The following is a 16,880-nucleotide window of genomic DNA, read 5'->3' as shown; positions in this document are numbered from 1 at the left end:
GAAAAGGGAAACACCCAAATTTGTACAGAAGCTTACAACGGGCTCCCCTAAATTGGAGGAATAAATACTAAGGATCACCAGAAAGTGAGCAACAGAGGAAAACAAAAGGGTAAAGGAAGGAGCTGGGACTCGCTGGCTACTAAGGTCCTGTTCTGGTTCTAGTATGATGCTCCTACATGGCTAAGAAATGGAGGAACTAGGACTCCAACTATAAGTTTCTTCCTACAACAAATAACTTCTTTATGGATGCTGTCTGTTCTCTTGACTTCCACAATTATTTATTAAGTGTCAGACACTATGCAAAGTGCTGAGGATACCAAGAAAGGTAACGCAGTACCTGTTCTCAAAGAGTAACTGGTTAATAGGGGCAATGAGATGTTGAGCCTAAAGTGAAGAAGACCTGAATTTAAATTTAGCCTCAAACACTTACTATAGAAAGCCATTTGGCCTCTGCTTGCCTCAGTTTCCTAATCTATAAAAAGGGGGTGGTAATAGCATCTTGCTCTCAGAGTTGTTGTGAGGATCAAATGAGAGAAAAATTATAGACTTTAATGCATTGCCTGAAATGCTATGGTAATTATTGTTATTGTAAAATTATGTACAAGTAAAATATATACAGGATAAAGGGATAATATGGAGATAAATTCAGAGAGAAGGCACCAGCATTAAGGAAGGCTGACAAAGGCTTGTAGCAAAAGGTGGGATTTTAGCTTAATCTTAATAGGCTAGGAAAGGCAGGAGGGCAGTCAGCAAAACTGTTAGACAAAAGTGAAAGGAGCCTGGAAAGGTAGAAAAAGGTCAAGTTGTAATGAGTTTTGAAAACAAATTGAGTTTTTTATATTTTAACCTGCAAGTAATAGGGAGCTATGGGAGTTTAGTGAGTGTATGTGGTGGGTGTTTGTGTACATGGTTAGATATGACCTGGAGGGCACATTTTATAGCTTGTATTTATTTTTAACACAAATTATCTATTCTCTCCTTTGACTGAATAGAAGGGAATTGTATATGATTAGGCATCAAGTAATTTTATTTTTTGGAATGGGTTTCTCAAAGCTGCCCTTCATCTTCCCATAGGCAGCATCTTAATCTGGATTTTCCCCTTTTTCCACTCAAATTACTAATTTTTTTCCTTCCTTAGTTAACAAAGGCCCCCTAGTTTCCTGATTGCCCAACTGGTCTCTTGCCTCCAATCTCTTTCTTTTCCAAGCCAATCCATCTTATGGACATACCAAATTCCTGTTCCCCAAACACGATGTTCCCCGCAATCTATTGCAGTAACCCTAAAATTCTTCCTTTCCAGCTCAGTCTTTTGATCCCTCCCTCTCCCATTCTTCTCATTGGCTTATAAGGGCAAGTGAATGGCACCAGGAAGGGTCCCTCAGCTTTTCTTTCCCTCCATTTCCAGTTGTTTTCCCTCTATGCCTTTACCACCAAACAGTCCAGAGATCCTCCCTCATCTACCTCTTCCTTCTTGAGCCCTTCAGTTTTTCTTATAATCCCTTTCCCATTCTTTCCTGGGTTCTCGCTTTATTCATTCACTGAACCTCTTTCTTGCTCTCTTTTGGATCGGGTTCCCTTTCTGCTCTCTGAACATGGTTGCCATCTTTCTTTTTACTCTCTCACTTCCTCCACTGAATTGCATTCCTTCTCTAACCAGCACTTTACAGAACCAAAGAACGAATCTACTCTCCTGCCCTTAAAAAACCCTACAAAGAAACAAACAAATAAAATAAATCTATTTTTAAAGGTTTGACCTGCTGTGATTTGGATTTACCCCCAGCTAAACAATTTTATATCCATTTCTCCCCAATAAAAATCTTCTAAACAACCAACTAAGCAAATCTCCTATCTTCTCCCTTCCCCCACAGTAATTTGCTTTCTGCCTATAAACATATGCAAGCTTTCTCCTATTATGAAAAGAGCCTCTCTGACAAACCAGTGTTTTTCTCAAGCTATAATCCTCTCTTTTTTCTCTTGGCCATCACATTTCTTGAAAGTCATCTATATCCACTGCTCCTATTTTTTTATTTCTTACAGGCATCTGGGCAAGATAACAGAGCATTGCACTTGGAATAAAGATGAGCTGAGTTTAAATCCTACCTCTGACCTTTAACTGGGTAACGTTGGGCAAGTCTGTAAGGCTCAGTTTCCCCATATGTAAAATAGGGATAACAACCCCTATCTCACAGGGTTATTATGAGGATCAAATAAGATATGTATGTAAAAAGCTTTGCAATCCCCAAAGTACTACATAAATATTCTAGCTATTATTATTCAGTAAGCCCTTGACATTTTGCTCATCTAACTATGAAAATCTGTGAATTCCTCAAGCACAGTCTTGAACGTGACTAAATCTTTAATAGTTCACTAGATATTTGAGGTGGCTGTCTTGATTCTTTAATTAGATCGTAAATTTCTTAAGGACAGGATTTGATTCTTCTTCTTCTGTCTCCTCACAACATTAGACATCCAGAAGCAGTTTGAAATGCACCTAGTTACTGATGGGACAGATTTGTCAAAAGCTTCCTAATAATTCACAGATCAGACTATTAGGTCCTTTCCAATTCTTAACTTTTATAATCCATGAATATGACCCATCAAAAGAAAGCTTTTGAAGGCAAGATCAATGTGAATTAGCAAAGTAGGAAAAGATCTGGTAGGAGATAGATTTTAAGCTAGGTCTTAAATTAAGTTAAAAAATGTATGTACTTCTTCTAACAATCTTATTTTACCAGTAATGAAGGATTGAGATGAGGACAGAGGTGGACGTGGCCTGAGGAGAAACTCGGGTGTGCAGATTCTCAATCTGTTGTTTACCTCCAGGGGAATCCACAGAAGGCCCTTGAGGAAATGCAATGTGTTTGCATGTATATTTCTGGGAAGCAGTCACACCTGGTTATTATCTCTTACTAACCTAGTAGCATAAATCACATATAAATCAATCAGAATAGCTAGCACTTCATAAAGCAGACAGGTGAAGTATGGAATAAGATGTGCATTTTCAGATATAGCCAATGTGTGCATTTCTTTTACTTAAATGAACATTCTTTTATAAGAGAGGGCTTCTGGTAGATTAGTGTGAAAAGAGAGATGTGGGAGGCAAGGCATGAATAAAACATTTTAAAATACAGAGAAGAAAAAGAAATTAAGAAGGGGACACAAATAGCAATTTTGTTACCGTCTTGATAAGTTATATATGCTATTTTATACATATATGTAATGATTTCTTTTAAAATATACAAAACAGAAATTTAGTTTCTTAGTCATTTTTCTTCTTTTTTTTCTTTTTCTTTTCATATGGTAAAGTTTGCATGATAAGAAAAAAATGTGTATGCATATATACACACACATATAGATGTGTATACTAATCAATATGTATGTATCTTTATATCTATCTAATATAGCAAGAAATATCTATCTATCCCTAGCAAGAAATTGCTAGAGGTAGACAGGAAAAGCTAATTATAAGGAAAAGGAAAGTGAGAGTTAGGACTGGAGTTTGGGGAACACTTTTGATGACAAGGGAACTTTCTATGTTAGGTACAGTAGTGGAAAGCCCTGAGCAGACTGCATGCAATGGGGAAGAGGTTCACATAAAAGAAAGGACTAATAGAATTTTACCTATGGGTAAACCCTGCCTACTAGCCCAGGTAAGTGAAGTAGACTTTATCATTCCTACTTTGGAGACATTCAGGTATGATCTTCACCTGCTACAAAGCCTTAGCACAGGACCACAGTTGAAGACCTCTGAATCACAATTCACCTAACAAATAATAAATAACATTATCTGAGTAACAATTCACCTAAATCCTCTTAGGGCCAACTACAAGCACCTGAGGAGTGAGAGAGAGACAGACTAGCTTAAGACTAAAAGTATAAAGTCAACTAGATATACCTGGACTAGACAAATAATCTAAAGTTAACCTTCATATTGCATAAATTATTTTGGAAGCTGCATATCATACATTTGAAAAATTCCCCATCTCAGGATACAGTGAAAACAAAAGTTGTTGAACCTTAGAAATAATTTTCACTTCATTGACATTAGCATTATGATGTGTTAAATTTTAGTGGATGAAGCAACTTACATAAAATGTCAAGGATCATATGACTCTAATGTTTAGAAATATTTACAAATTTATTTTTGGACTAGATGTGTGATTTTTGTGAGGGGGAACTCCTCTCTCAATGCAAATCTACACCAACTTCACAAGTTATAATCCTATGGCAAGAGTTCTTAATTTAGGGCTTATGAACTTTTAAAAAACTATTTGTTGACAACTTTATTTCAATATATTTGGTTTCTACTGTAATCTTATATATGCTTTAGGCATTTAAAGGACATTATTCTGAAAAGGGGTCCAAAAGCTTCATGCCAAAGAAACCCATGATACACAAATAAGCTATGGAGCCCTGGAACATTGCCTAGGAAAAGGAAGAAATTAAAGAGACTTGCTCAGTCATCCAACATGGAAGTGAACCTGCAAAATAAAGTGCAATGGAAATCTGGTTGTTCTCTTCATAATCTTGCACATTACAAATTTATGTCTGCTAATGAACTTATTGATCTTTTTTTTTCGAAGAAAGTAGATAAGTGATAACAGTCATTAATTTTTCTTAATATACTTCCAAAAAGATGGCATGTTTCTCCTAGATCCAAAAGGAAATGACACCACTTAAATAGACAGCCATTGTAAATGGTATACATGGAGAACAGCAATTTTGTAAATGGTTTTGGGGGAGGATATGACCACACAAAGAAACTTTGACTAGTTTGTGTGTAGTCATGCAAGCAAGCTAAGCCTGGTATTAGAAGCATCATAATTCTGAACCTGCCATTTTGGTTTTAAATAATATGTGGGTCTGACTTCAGCTTGGTGAATCCACATCATAGATATTTTCCATCTCATATTTGTTCTAACCACCATGATTTTGAATAACTTCACTGCTCTCTTACTGAGATCATATCTTTCTCCAAATAGTGATACATTCAAGCCAGAAGGATATCACTAGTGGGATTCATAATGACAATGTTCTTAATATTATTGAAGTTAAAGATAGAAAATGAACTCTTGGCTGGGGGACTATATTGCAAAGAAATCAAGAAAATTATTCCAAACCATAGAAAGCATAATTAGAATAATACATATACATACTGTCATACACAAACACATAATGCATACATATTTTTAAAAATAAGATTTAGGGTTGGAAAGGATCTTAGGGTCTATCTAGTTCAACCCCCTCGTTTTAAAAAACAAGAATACTTGAATGAGATCACACAGAGAGCAGTTGGCAAAAACAAAATTCAAGGCCAGGTTTTGGGCCTCCGCACTTTAGTATTCTATTTGTGGCACCACACTGTGCACAAGCAATTGGGAATTGATGAGAAAAGGGATGAGAATAAACATGAAATAAATCATTATAATTATTTTGCCAAAGCTTATGCAACTTTTAAAATTTAAAAGGCAAGTGATTTGGAATCTTCTGCTTCATTTGGGGTTTGATTCCATGTTTCATTTATTTGCATTTTCGATTTTGTAATATGTACTATATTTTGGAGGGGAAAGGTGTTCTGACCTCAATTCATGATTTCATACAACATTCGCAAAGAATATGAGTTGCTGACAAAGGACTGTTAGAACAGGTAAGGAATAAGAATTGTTTTGTCAGGAGATATACAGAATCCTGATGCTGCTGTCCTAGATTCAGACTCAAAAGTGCAGGGAACTTTAGGAATCATATAATCAAATCCCCTCATTTTGCAAATGAGGAAACTGAGGTTCCAAAGAATTAAGTGAGTTGGCCAAAATCACACAGAGTCAGTGGCAGAGCCTAGGTCTGAAGTCAGATTTTTGGACTTCAAGCTTATTGTTTTCTCCATGACACTACTTTGGTCTTCTACATTGTGGGCTCATTTAAGCAACTTCTGAGACACAGTTTTATTCACTGTGAGCTATCCAACCTAGGCATTCTTCTTTCAGCAGATATATAGCCTGGAGTGTAGCTGCCAAGAGCCAAGAGATTCTTTCATTCATCTAATGAAAGTCTAGATGAAGGGGAAAAAGAAAAGGAATAAAGGGAAACATTTCTCCATCTGTATTTTATAGTGGAATGGAGTACAATGAAGGAAAAGTATTTCAAATTGACAGAATTATTATTTTTTATTATAAAATCGATACTCCTGAAATTGTTGGCAAAAAGCAGGAAATGAATATATGCCCAACAGAATCCTACTGTAATTCTAATGTTGGGGGAAAGAACTAACTTCTCAGGGGCAGCTAGGTGGCACAGTGGATAGAGTACCAGCCCTGAAGTCAGAAGGGACCTGAATTCAAATTTGGCCTCAGACATTTAACACTTTCTGGCTGGGTGACCCTGGGCAAATCACTTAACTTCAATTGCCTCAGCAAAAAAACAAAAAATAATAATTTCTCTTCTTCTCTCTATCCCTGGACCAAGGCTTTTCATAAATGCAGTAGTGTTTGGGGGAAAGACTGATTAAGAAGCTTATTTCATTGGTGTGATAATAAATTTAATTAAAATTAAAATGAAATTTTCATGAATGAACTTCCTAAGGAAAAAACTCCCAGGCCATTTGGATTCATGAGTTAATTCTATCAAACATTTAAAGAACAATTAATTTCAATATTATATAATCTATCTGAAAAAACAGGTAAAGGAGTGCTACCAAATTCCTTTTATGACACAAACATGGGGCTGATATCCAAAACAGGAAAAGAAAATTACAGGCGATTTTCCCTAATGAATATTGATGCAACAATTTTAAATAAACTACTAGCAGAAATTACAGCAATATTTCAAAAGGGTCATACACTATGGTCAAGTGGCATTTATACCAGGAATGCAGTGCTATAATCATAATTGACCATATCAGTTACAAAACCAAGAGAAATCATAATTATCTCAACAGATGCAGAAAAAGCCTTTGACAAAATAGAGCATCCACTCCTATTAAAAACATTAGTGACCTTAGGAGTACATGGGGCTTACCTTAAAATGAAAAGTAATATTTATCATCAGCAAGCATTATCTATAATGGGAATAAGCTAGAAGTCTTCCCAATACAACCAGGGGTGAAGCAAGGATGCCCATTATCATCTCTATTATTTAATGATGTGCTAGAAATGTTAGCTATAGCAATAAGAGAAGAAAAAAAATTAAAGGAATTAGAACAGGCAACGAGGAAACAAAACTATCATTCTTTGTAGGTGATATGATGGCATACTTAGAAAATCTTAGAGAATTAACTAAAAAATGTTAAATTATTAATTACTTTAGCAAGTTATGGAATACAAAATAAGCTCACATAAATAATTAGCATTTCTATATATTACCATCAAAGTCTAGCAGCAAGAGAGAAAAAGAAAAATCCATTTAAAGTAGCTCTACATAATATAAAATACTTGGGAATCTACCTGCCAAGACAAAACCAGGAACTATATGAATACAACTATTTCACACAAATATAGACAATTTGTCTATTTATTCAAGGCCACATCAATCAAACTATAAAAAAAAAAAAGCTAAAAAATGATGAAATTCATGTGGAACAACAAAAGTGCAACCATATCAAGGGAATCAGTGAAAAAAACTGTGAAAGAAGATGATCTAACCATACCAATCTCAAACTATATTATAAAATAGTAATTATCAAAACAATCTGGTACTAGCAAAGAAACAGAGAGGATCAGTGGAATAGGTTAGTCACAAATTACATTATAGTAAATGACCACAGTAATATAGGATATGATAAACCCCAAAATGAAAAGTTTTGGAATAAAAACTCATTATTTGACAAAAAAACTGCTGGGAAAACTGGAAAAATGATGACAGAAACTAGGTATAGACCAATATCTCACACTGTATATCAAGATAAGATCAAACTGAATATATGATTTATACACACAGATTGAGCCCATAGACAAATTAAGACAATATAGAATAGTTTAACTGTCAAATTTCTGGATAAGGGAGGAATTTAGACCCAAAGAAGAGAGCATTCATTACAAAGTGTAAAACATCATTTTGATTATATTAAAATTAAAACATTGCACAAACAAAATCAATGTAACTAAAGTTATAAGGAAAACAGAAATGGGGATTTTTTTGCAACAAATATCTCAGATAAAGATCTCATTTCTCAAATATATAGAGAACTAAATACAAGTCATTTCCCAAATGATAAATGGTCAAAGGATATGAACAGGAAGTTTTTAGACAAAGAAATTAAAGCTAGCTATAGTCATATGAAAAAAATTTCTAAATCACTATTGATTAAATAAATAAAAATTATAACACCTCTGAGGTACCATCTCATAGCTATCAGAGAGGCATTATGACAAAAAAGGAAAATGTTGAATGTTGGAGGGAATTTGGGGGAAATGGGAAAGTAATGTACTGTTCGTAGAATTGTGAACTGATCCAATCATTCTTGAGAGCAATTTGGAATTATCATAATAATAATATATTAAATATGTTATTTAATGCTAGCATATTAAACTATGCCCAAAGAACTATAAAACTGTGCATGCTCTTTGATCCACTGCTAGGTATATATCCCAAAGACATCCAAAAAAGGGGGAAAGGAGCTATTTATACAAAAATATTTATAGCTGTTCTTTTTGAGGTGGTTAAGAACTGGAAGTCCAAGTGATCAATTGGGGAATGGCTAAACAGGTTGTGGTATATGATTGTAATGGAATATTATTGTGATACAAAAAATAATAAGCAGTATGATTTCAGAAAAACCTGGAAAGACTTACATGAACAGATGCATAGTGAAATAAATAGAACCAGAAAATTGTATACAGTAACAGCAATGTTACTTGATGAAGAATTGTAAATAACTTAGATCTTTTCAGCATTACAATGATCCAAGACAAGCCCAAAGGATCAGTGATGAAGCATACTATCCAAATACAGAGAAAACTAAAATTGATTGAATAACCTATATCTCATTGCTTAGCATCTCAGGGTGGTGGGATAGATAGAATTTGGAACTCAAAACTTTTTTTTAAAAAATGTTAAAAATTAAAAAAAATGATATTCTATTTCAGGGTTATAATCAGTGGTGATAGTGCTCCTTTCCCTCTCCACACTTTTACTGTTTATAATGTTTTGACTAGATGAATTCCATTTACTTCAACAAATCAACCATGATATTATTATGGACCTGAGTACCCCCCCCTCCATGTGTGGAACCCAATTGCTTATATTTTCTAACAGCTACTCCATAGATAATCAACTCAACACATTAAAAATTTTCAGAACAGTCCATGGGCAACAATATAGCTCTTGAGAGTATTTGTTATTTCTGAATCTTGACATGTCTGGCTCACCAATTTCCAGATCACACCTTTTATTCTACTCTATACACGTCTTTGTTTGCAATAGGCAACAAGTCTTATGATTACCTGCCATATCACTACTTCCTTTTAGTTCACCTACAATTAGGATGCTTTGATAATGATGGAGTTCCATACCTTTTTGCTGCATGATAATAAGAATGCTAGTGTTTAAAAGGTAGATTCTTATGTTGGGGTCACATTGGTATTCCTAAAGATAATGTACAATTTAACTCAATTATATAATGCATATCATTATAAAATGTTTCTGAACTATTTTCAGGTATGTTATACCATTCAATTTCTGATGTTGGTCTAAAAAACAAATCCGAAGAAATACATGAAATAAAGATGCTGCAGCATAGCATAGTGAGGAAACCACTTTACTGGGAGTTATGAAGGTAGGCATTTCGTATCCATGGCATACCACTGAACTGTGTAAGCCTCAGTTTTCTTAATTTTATAGTTGAGGAAACTCAAAGCTTCAAAGGAAACTCAAAAGTGGTTAGGTGACTTGTCCTAAGGAACTGAGGCAGAATTCACACCCATGTCTTCTTGATCTTTAATGTCTACCTATCATATTTCCTCTGTGTAAATGGTATTTTAATATGCCTTTAAAAATTAGTTCTCTCAAATAAAAGTCTAAATATTGCCCCCTTGTGATCATTTTCATACTCATTATTTGCTTAGCAAGCTTTGTCATAAATAATTCAAAGATAAACTTCAGCCCAGGCCCTGTCAAAATGATCACAAATTCTGAATTAGTAAAGCTTAAGTTAATGAGGATTTGATTATATATTAGGTTTTTTTAAAGTGTACATATTTCAATAATAATATAATATAATTAAGTTATTATTGGTAAATATCAGACACTTACCCCCCACTCCCTACTACTTTGTTCACCCACACACAATTTTTTTAAAAAATTCTGTTTGGCAAACACATATAAGAAGTACTTGTTATGTGGAATAACAACAACAACAACACAGTACCAACAACATGGAATGAGATGGTGAGAAAAATAAATGGGTTATACTATCTACTCCTGTGACTACCAATTTGACAAGAACTTATTTAAAAAAAATTAAATTGCCAGTCTGGAATGTTCTAAGAAGGAGGATTTATAATAAATCAGGGACTTTATAAATTCCACTTTAACCCACCAATCATCAGAATGACCTCTTGCTGAATGGCGTGGTTGTCCAGTCAGTAAAGGGTTAACGATCTAGCAAAGTGTCTCCTCCATTTCCTGATGAGAGGAGAATGTTGTAATGTGAAGGATTTATGAATTACTCAGACCAGTCAGCATCTTTCATACAACAGCTCCTGTCTAGATCTATTCCTTACCTGCTGGGAAGAGACAATTCCCCTCACGCTTGGAACCCTGAAGCCCTTTAAGCTGCTTGCTCTGTAGCCTTGGCAGCTGGGCCCTACACAATTCTTGTTCTTTTGCAACTGGGCCTCCCTAAATAAAAACTATGGCGCCTTGTTAGCCAACAACCGAGCGTGAAATCACTACACTGCAATCCCCCACTCTATGAGTCAATCAATTTTTTTTTTTCATTATAGATCTAGATGCTTGGGGTCACTGGGGGAAAAAAAAAGTAGGGAGCAAAATTAATTTAATTCCATTCAACAACATTTGTTAACGTATTAATATAAAGCAGTTTCGCCTCAGCCAATAAAGCCGAGGAAGCATGTGGTTGAATGTTGTCATGCACCGAATGCTGCATAGGGGATAATGGACTGAACTGCAGAGACGGAGGCATGGCCCAGGAATGAGCTTTTGTCAGGTCTGCAATTGCGAACAGATTAGACTCTGTTTGACAAGATACTGAAGTTGTAACATATGTTCTTTTAAAGAGTATTAACATTTTATGCATTAGATGCACAGTAACTGACAGAGCAAGAGCTGCTAACCTATCAGAATATCATCATGATTACGTCTTGTCCACCATTGTCCACACGTATGAGAGCTCTGGGGGGAGGAGAGGGGGATCCCTCTGAAGATGGGAGGGGGAGAAGAAGAATGAAGGAGGGACTGGGGGATGGGGTGGGATTGAAACACATGGTTTCAAGGGCAAAGAGGGAAAAGTGAAAAGAAAGTACTCTGCAATGTTCTCTGAAAAAAGTTCAATTTGGAAAATAATGCTTCTAAACGTAACATAAATGGATTTAAGAGCTTCAGGAGAATAAACATTATAAGAACTTATTACATTTTTAGCCTTCAACATACTTTTTCTTTCTGGTTAATTAACTTATCAACAAATAATCCATATAAATCCAAAAGTTATTCGGGCCATTTGGTTCTTAAATACAATCCAAAATGTGTTTGCATATAATATCAATAATGTGTCAGACACTGCACTAGAAACCGAAGAGACCAAAAATAAAATAAAATATAACAAAACAAACCAGTGCTTGCCTCTAAAGGAGCTACAATTTGTATTCTAACCATTATTTCTATATAAGGTGTCCCAAAAGTCTTAGGGAGGGTTTAAGCTTTAAGAGTTGAACCAAGTTTAAAAACTACCCTAAGATTTCTGGTACACTATAATTCTTTACCTGCCAATTCTATTCAAGGAAGCTTCAGATCTTTGTTTTATGCCAAATACACCACACTGAAGGTATATTTCAGAGCTCTAGGAATGATAATAACGTTTTATATGGTATCCCCAACATCCCTACTTACTAGGCAGTAGTATCATCAGTCAGCTCGTACCTGTCCAAGATCATAGTTTTGTTTTGGAGTTTGCTTATTTGTTTTTTAATTTAACTGAAAGTTTCCAGTAATTGCTAAAAAAAAAAAAAAAGGGGGGGGGCGGGGAGGAATTAAAAACATGGAAGAAGTGAAAAGTTGGGAACGTTTGCAAGTAATCATGGCAAGTGTTATGTGAAAGTTATCACCATTCCTTACTCAAGCCCAGTGAAGGTCAATTTTCTATAAATATGCCATCTGACTGTTGGCACGTCCAATATCTATTTCACAGAGTAACTACTATCTACATTTCATTCTGTATCTTTCCCCTGCTCCTTCTTAAGCTTTAAGGCTAGTTCTCCATGGATCTAGCTACTCTAGTCTCAGGGGATACTATAATTTGAATACTTAAAAAAAAAATCCCATAATTAGAATTGCAAATTTTAAATAAAACAAAGTATGTTTTGATGCCAAACAAAAGAATTTCAAGTTACCAAATCTTGGAGCACCTGGGTTATTTTAGTATGGGATCCCTAAATCATCTGCAAAAGAACTCAAGGCAAAACCGTGGAAATGATAGGAAAAAATGACTTGTATCCCTAAAAAATAGTTGCTATGCTCCTCTCAGAAGAGACCTTGGGACCTATAATCTCATTTTATAATCTTGTAAACTGGTAGAATATCGATTCAAGGATAAGAACATTATTACACATGCACCATAACCTATTGGGGGAAAGCAACATGGTTTGTTTTAAAAAATCATGTCTTACTAATCTTCTGGAGTTCTCAGGGTAAACAAGCAGCGGGCATAATTTATTTAAAGTTGCAAAAAGCACTTAAGGTTCTGCATCAAAGGATTTTTTTTTTTAAGAATGAACATGGGATTGGGGTGGGGATAGGGTTGCTGCTCTCTCCCTTCCCCCTCTCTTGGATAGAGAACTGGATTAAAGACAGGAAATAAAGAGTAGAGATAACACTTCTCTAATGCAGGAATGTTAATAGTGAGGGCCCCAGAGGGATTGGAGCTGGCTGGCTTTCTGTAATATTTTTAGAAATGATGTGGAAGAGTGCACAGGGAAACTTCCAGGCTTGCTGATGTCATTAGGACTTTTCAAATAATGAAATGCTGAGCTGGTCTCAGTTTCTTTCTCTTGCAAATATAGAGGCTGGTTTAAGTAATCTCTACAATCCCTTCCAGTTCTACCATTTTGGATGCTTTGCAGCAATGAATTAATTAGAAGGATCTCATAAATAGGGCCAGAAAAGTGGCCATGTGTAAGAGTGCACATGAAGGATGAAATCCATCTCAGTGACCACGATGACAGACTCTGAGCTGTCAGCTCCACTTTAAAGGGGAGGATCTAGATGTCATTGCCTGTACAGAAACAGCCTTCATTCAAAGGATTGCTTTGCCTGCAAAGGGCAATGAAATTCTGGGAATAATCAAGAAACATACTGGAAATGAAATAAATTATTACACTCTGGGGAAAATACAGCACTTGTGCAGTTTGGGTCACCACACCTCAAGGAATGAAATCACAGAGGCCTAAAAAAGATCAGAGAAAGGCAACTGAAATCAAGGGAGGAGATATATCTAATAGATTCTATATAGGATATGAAGAATCTCTATAAAGAGCATACACAGAGAGTATTCCTTCTAGGAAGAAAGAAAACACAGGATCTCCGAGATAAAGAGTTATTGCAGAAGTTCATAAAATTATAAAAGGTATGGATCAGTTTGATGCCAAACAAAAGAATTTGGAGTTACCAAATCTGGGAGCACCTGGGTTATTTTAGTATGGGATCTCTAAGTCATCTGCAAAAGAACTCAAGACAAAACTGTGGAAATGATAGGAAAAAAAATGGCTTGTATCCCTAAAAAATAGTTGCTATGCTCCTCTCAGAAGAGACCTTGGGACCTATAATCTCATTTTATGATCTTGTAAACTGGAAGAATATCGATTCAAGGGTAAGAACATTATTACACATGAACCATAACCTATGATTGGAATATCAGGAGGCCCTTATTACAATGTAGAAAGATGCAGTTTGGGGAAGAATATAAGTACATACATTAGCTACACTGGGTAGTAAACTCATCTCCCGAGTTTATCAATGACTTGGCACAAGTTGAAAATTTAAACAGGTTCAAGAAAATGAATGTGGACAACAGATAATTTATTAGGTTTAGAGCCTTCAAGAACATCCTAAATCTTTTGAGATTGACATTCAAAGGACAGTCATGTTCTCTCCCAAAAATATTAAATTAGATGATCACTAGTCTAATCTGATATGCATTTCTTTTACTTCTTTTTAGTAATATACAGTTGATTATTTATGTTTCTCTACTCTACCTGAATACCCACTGATCCAATTCTAAAGGACAGGAAAAGATTCTAGACCAAGAAGCAGCATTGTTTGAATATGTAAATCATCTTTTGAAAGTTATTAGTTTTTAAAAATTAGCAACATGTAATATGATCATTATTGATTACTACAAGACATTTAAAAAGTAGAACAGCTTGTAAGCACTAGATCAATAAATCCCAATGTACTTTTAACTCTGGTAGCCCTGTATTTAATCTTATCTGAATGGCTAATTTATATTTTAAGCAATCTACAAAAGATAGTCTGCTTCACTTTTACACTAGTGATGCATGATAAACTTAAGAGCCCCATTTAGTCAAGAGAAAACATGCAAAAGAATGGGTTCTTGGGTCTCATTTCTCATTCTTTCTTCCATCTGTTGTTTATTTGATTCAGCTGTGTCCAGCTCTGTGACCCCATTTGGGATTTTCGTGGCAAAGATACTGGAGCACTTTTCCAGTTCATTTTACAGATGAGAAAACTGAGGCACACAGGGATAAGTGACCTGCTCGGGATCACAAAGCTAATAAGTTCAGATCTGAATTCAGGTATTGCTGACTTCAGGCCCAGTGCTTCACATTCTGTGGTACCACCTACCTGCCCCTCTTTTTTTTTCCTTTAGACTTTCCCACTATTATATATTTTAATGGCACACACCACACACACACACACACACACACACACACACACACACACAGGGTCTAGGATCCTCAACTAGTCTGCGACTTTACAAAAAATGGGTCGATCATTTTATTAAGTGGCCAGACTCCCTGATTTCAGAATTGAAATCTAAAAGGTACTTCTTCTAAGAGAGTTTAAATTAAAATGCCTTCAGTTTACTGTAAAGTTTCTGATTCTCAAAAGCTTCTCTTCTCATTTCAGCCCACTCCAGCCATACTCATTTCCTTCTCTGCTTTCCACCTTTTGCATCTTCATAATAATAAGAGATATTTTTTAAATCTAATCTGATAGTCAGAAGCACTCTATGAAGTAAGAGGTACAGATATTATCTCATTATTAGCACAGAATATTTTACATTCTAAGAATGGGAGCACGGGAATGGTTCAGGAAGCTTACCCAGAGTCAGCAGGCTATTAAGTATCTAAGGAGGGATTTCAAATCTAGGTTTTTCTGATTCCATTATCAGAGTGCTCTATAGATATTCAAACTGGGCAGAAATTGAGAAAAAAGCATATTTCTCTTTAGCAAGGTATCCAGTGCAGTTTTCATGCTGAAGGCAATGTTAAATAATAATATTGACCATGTGTGGCCAATGCTAAGCAACGTCTTAAATATGTTTTAAAATTGAGTTCCTGTGTTAAAATCTCAGGTAGTTTCAGAGGCAGTGAATCTTAATGAGGTTTTACAGAGTACCCATGTTACAAATTTTATTTAAAACAAATGAAGTTGACTGAAATGATGAAATGATCATTTTCATGGTGAAATTATTAAAATTATGTGTAGAAAACTAAAAATAAATTCTTTCCCCCCTTCAGTTTTAATATAGGCTCCCAAAGCTTCTCACTCACAGTGAAATTACATTTAAATAAAGCCTTTAGGCGGGCTCAGTGTTATGGACTAATTAATTCGACTTGGAAAGCTTTTTTTTTTTTGCATTGTGTTTCCCACTTTTAATTTTTATTTCCTGGAATAGTTAAAGTTCCTTTCTACATATCAACTAAATAATGGCTTGAGGTCCTGGCTTATAACTGACTATGTGATTGAAACATCTGCTGCAGCAGAAGAGGGAATTGAGACACATCATTCCCAGTGATGTAACCTGTGTCTTACTTAGTTTACATTTCCATCAGGATAGAAAATGGGGTTGAGAGATCAGTTCTCTAAGATAAAATCTAATAAAATCACTAAGAAAAAATGCAGTAATTTCTGGCACAAAACCCTGCTAAAGTGCTGGCTTTGCCGATGGAGGAATTGGGCTGGATCCTTGCCCTGTGATTGGCCAATTTTCTCTCTTGAGCATGTTAGTCTGAATCTGTCACATGAAGGGGCTTAACTGTTCAAACTGTTTTTTTTTTTTTTTCCTGTATAGAATTTGTTTATTTCCTAACACCATGCTTTTGTATATGTTATTGTCTTAAATTTGAATGGCCTTCTAGCAATCATATTTCTTCACCATCTTCAAAACTGACCATGCTATAAAACTCAGTGCATTTCAGTCTTTTTTTTTTTTTTTTAATATTACCATTTAATGTACTGGCTACCTTTTTTTTTTTTGAGATGTCTTAACATACAGACATATAATAACTTGGAGTAATTTATATCTTGCTGTGTAAAATTCTCTTAAATCCTTTGCATGTAGACTAAGGGATAAGCAAACAAGTACACCCTTAAATCAGATTTATGGTTAATTCTGTCAACTTGAAGCAAAGTGACATATAAGCAAAAGATGTTTCTTTTTTGTTAACTTTGTCTAGGTCCTACCTCTC

The 16,880-nt window shown here is 35.2% G+C and overlaps 1 protein-coding gene across 2 annotated transcripts in view; it reads right to left on the bottom strand.

Annotated features, from left to right (window-relative positions):
- CDK14 (cyclin dependent kinase 14) overlaps positions 1-16,880 on the bottom strand; it is a 673,115-nt gene that overhangs the window by 55,398 nt on the left and 600,837 nt on the right. The gene's annotated exons all lie outside the window — the stretch shown is intronic.

The sequence above is a fragment of the Sarcophilus harrisii genome, chromosome 5 (genome assembly GCF_902635505.1).
Source record: "Sarcophilus harrisii chromosome 5, mSarHar1.11, whole genome shotgun sequence".
NCBI lineage: Eukaryota > Metazoa > Chordata > Mammalia > Dasyuromorphia > Dasyuridae > Sarcophilus > Sarcophilus harrisii.
Note: the sequence above shows the minus strand (reverse complement) of the source record. Positions and strands in the feature narration are given on the sequence as shown.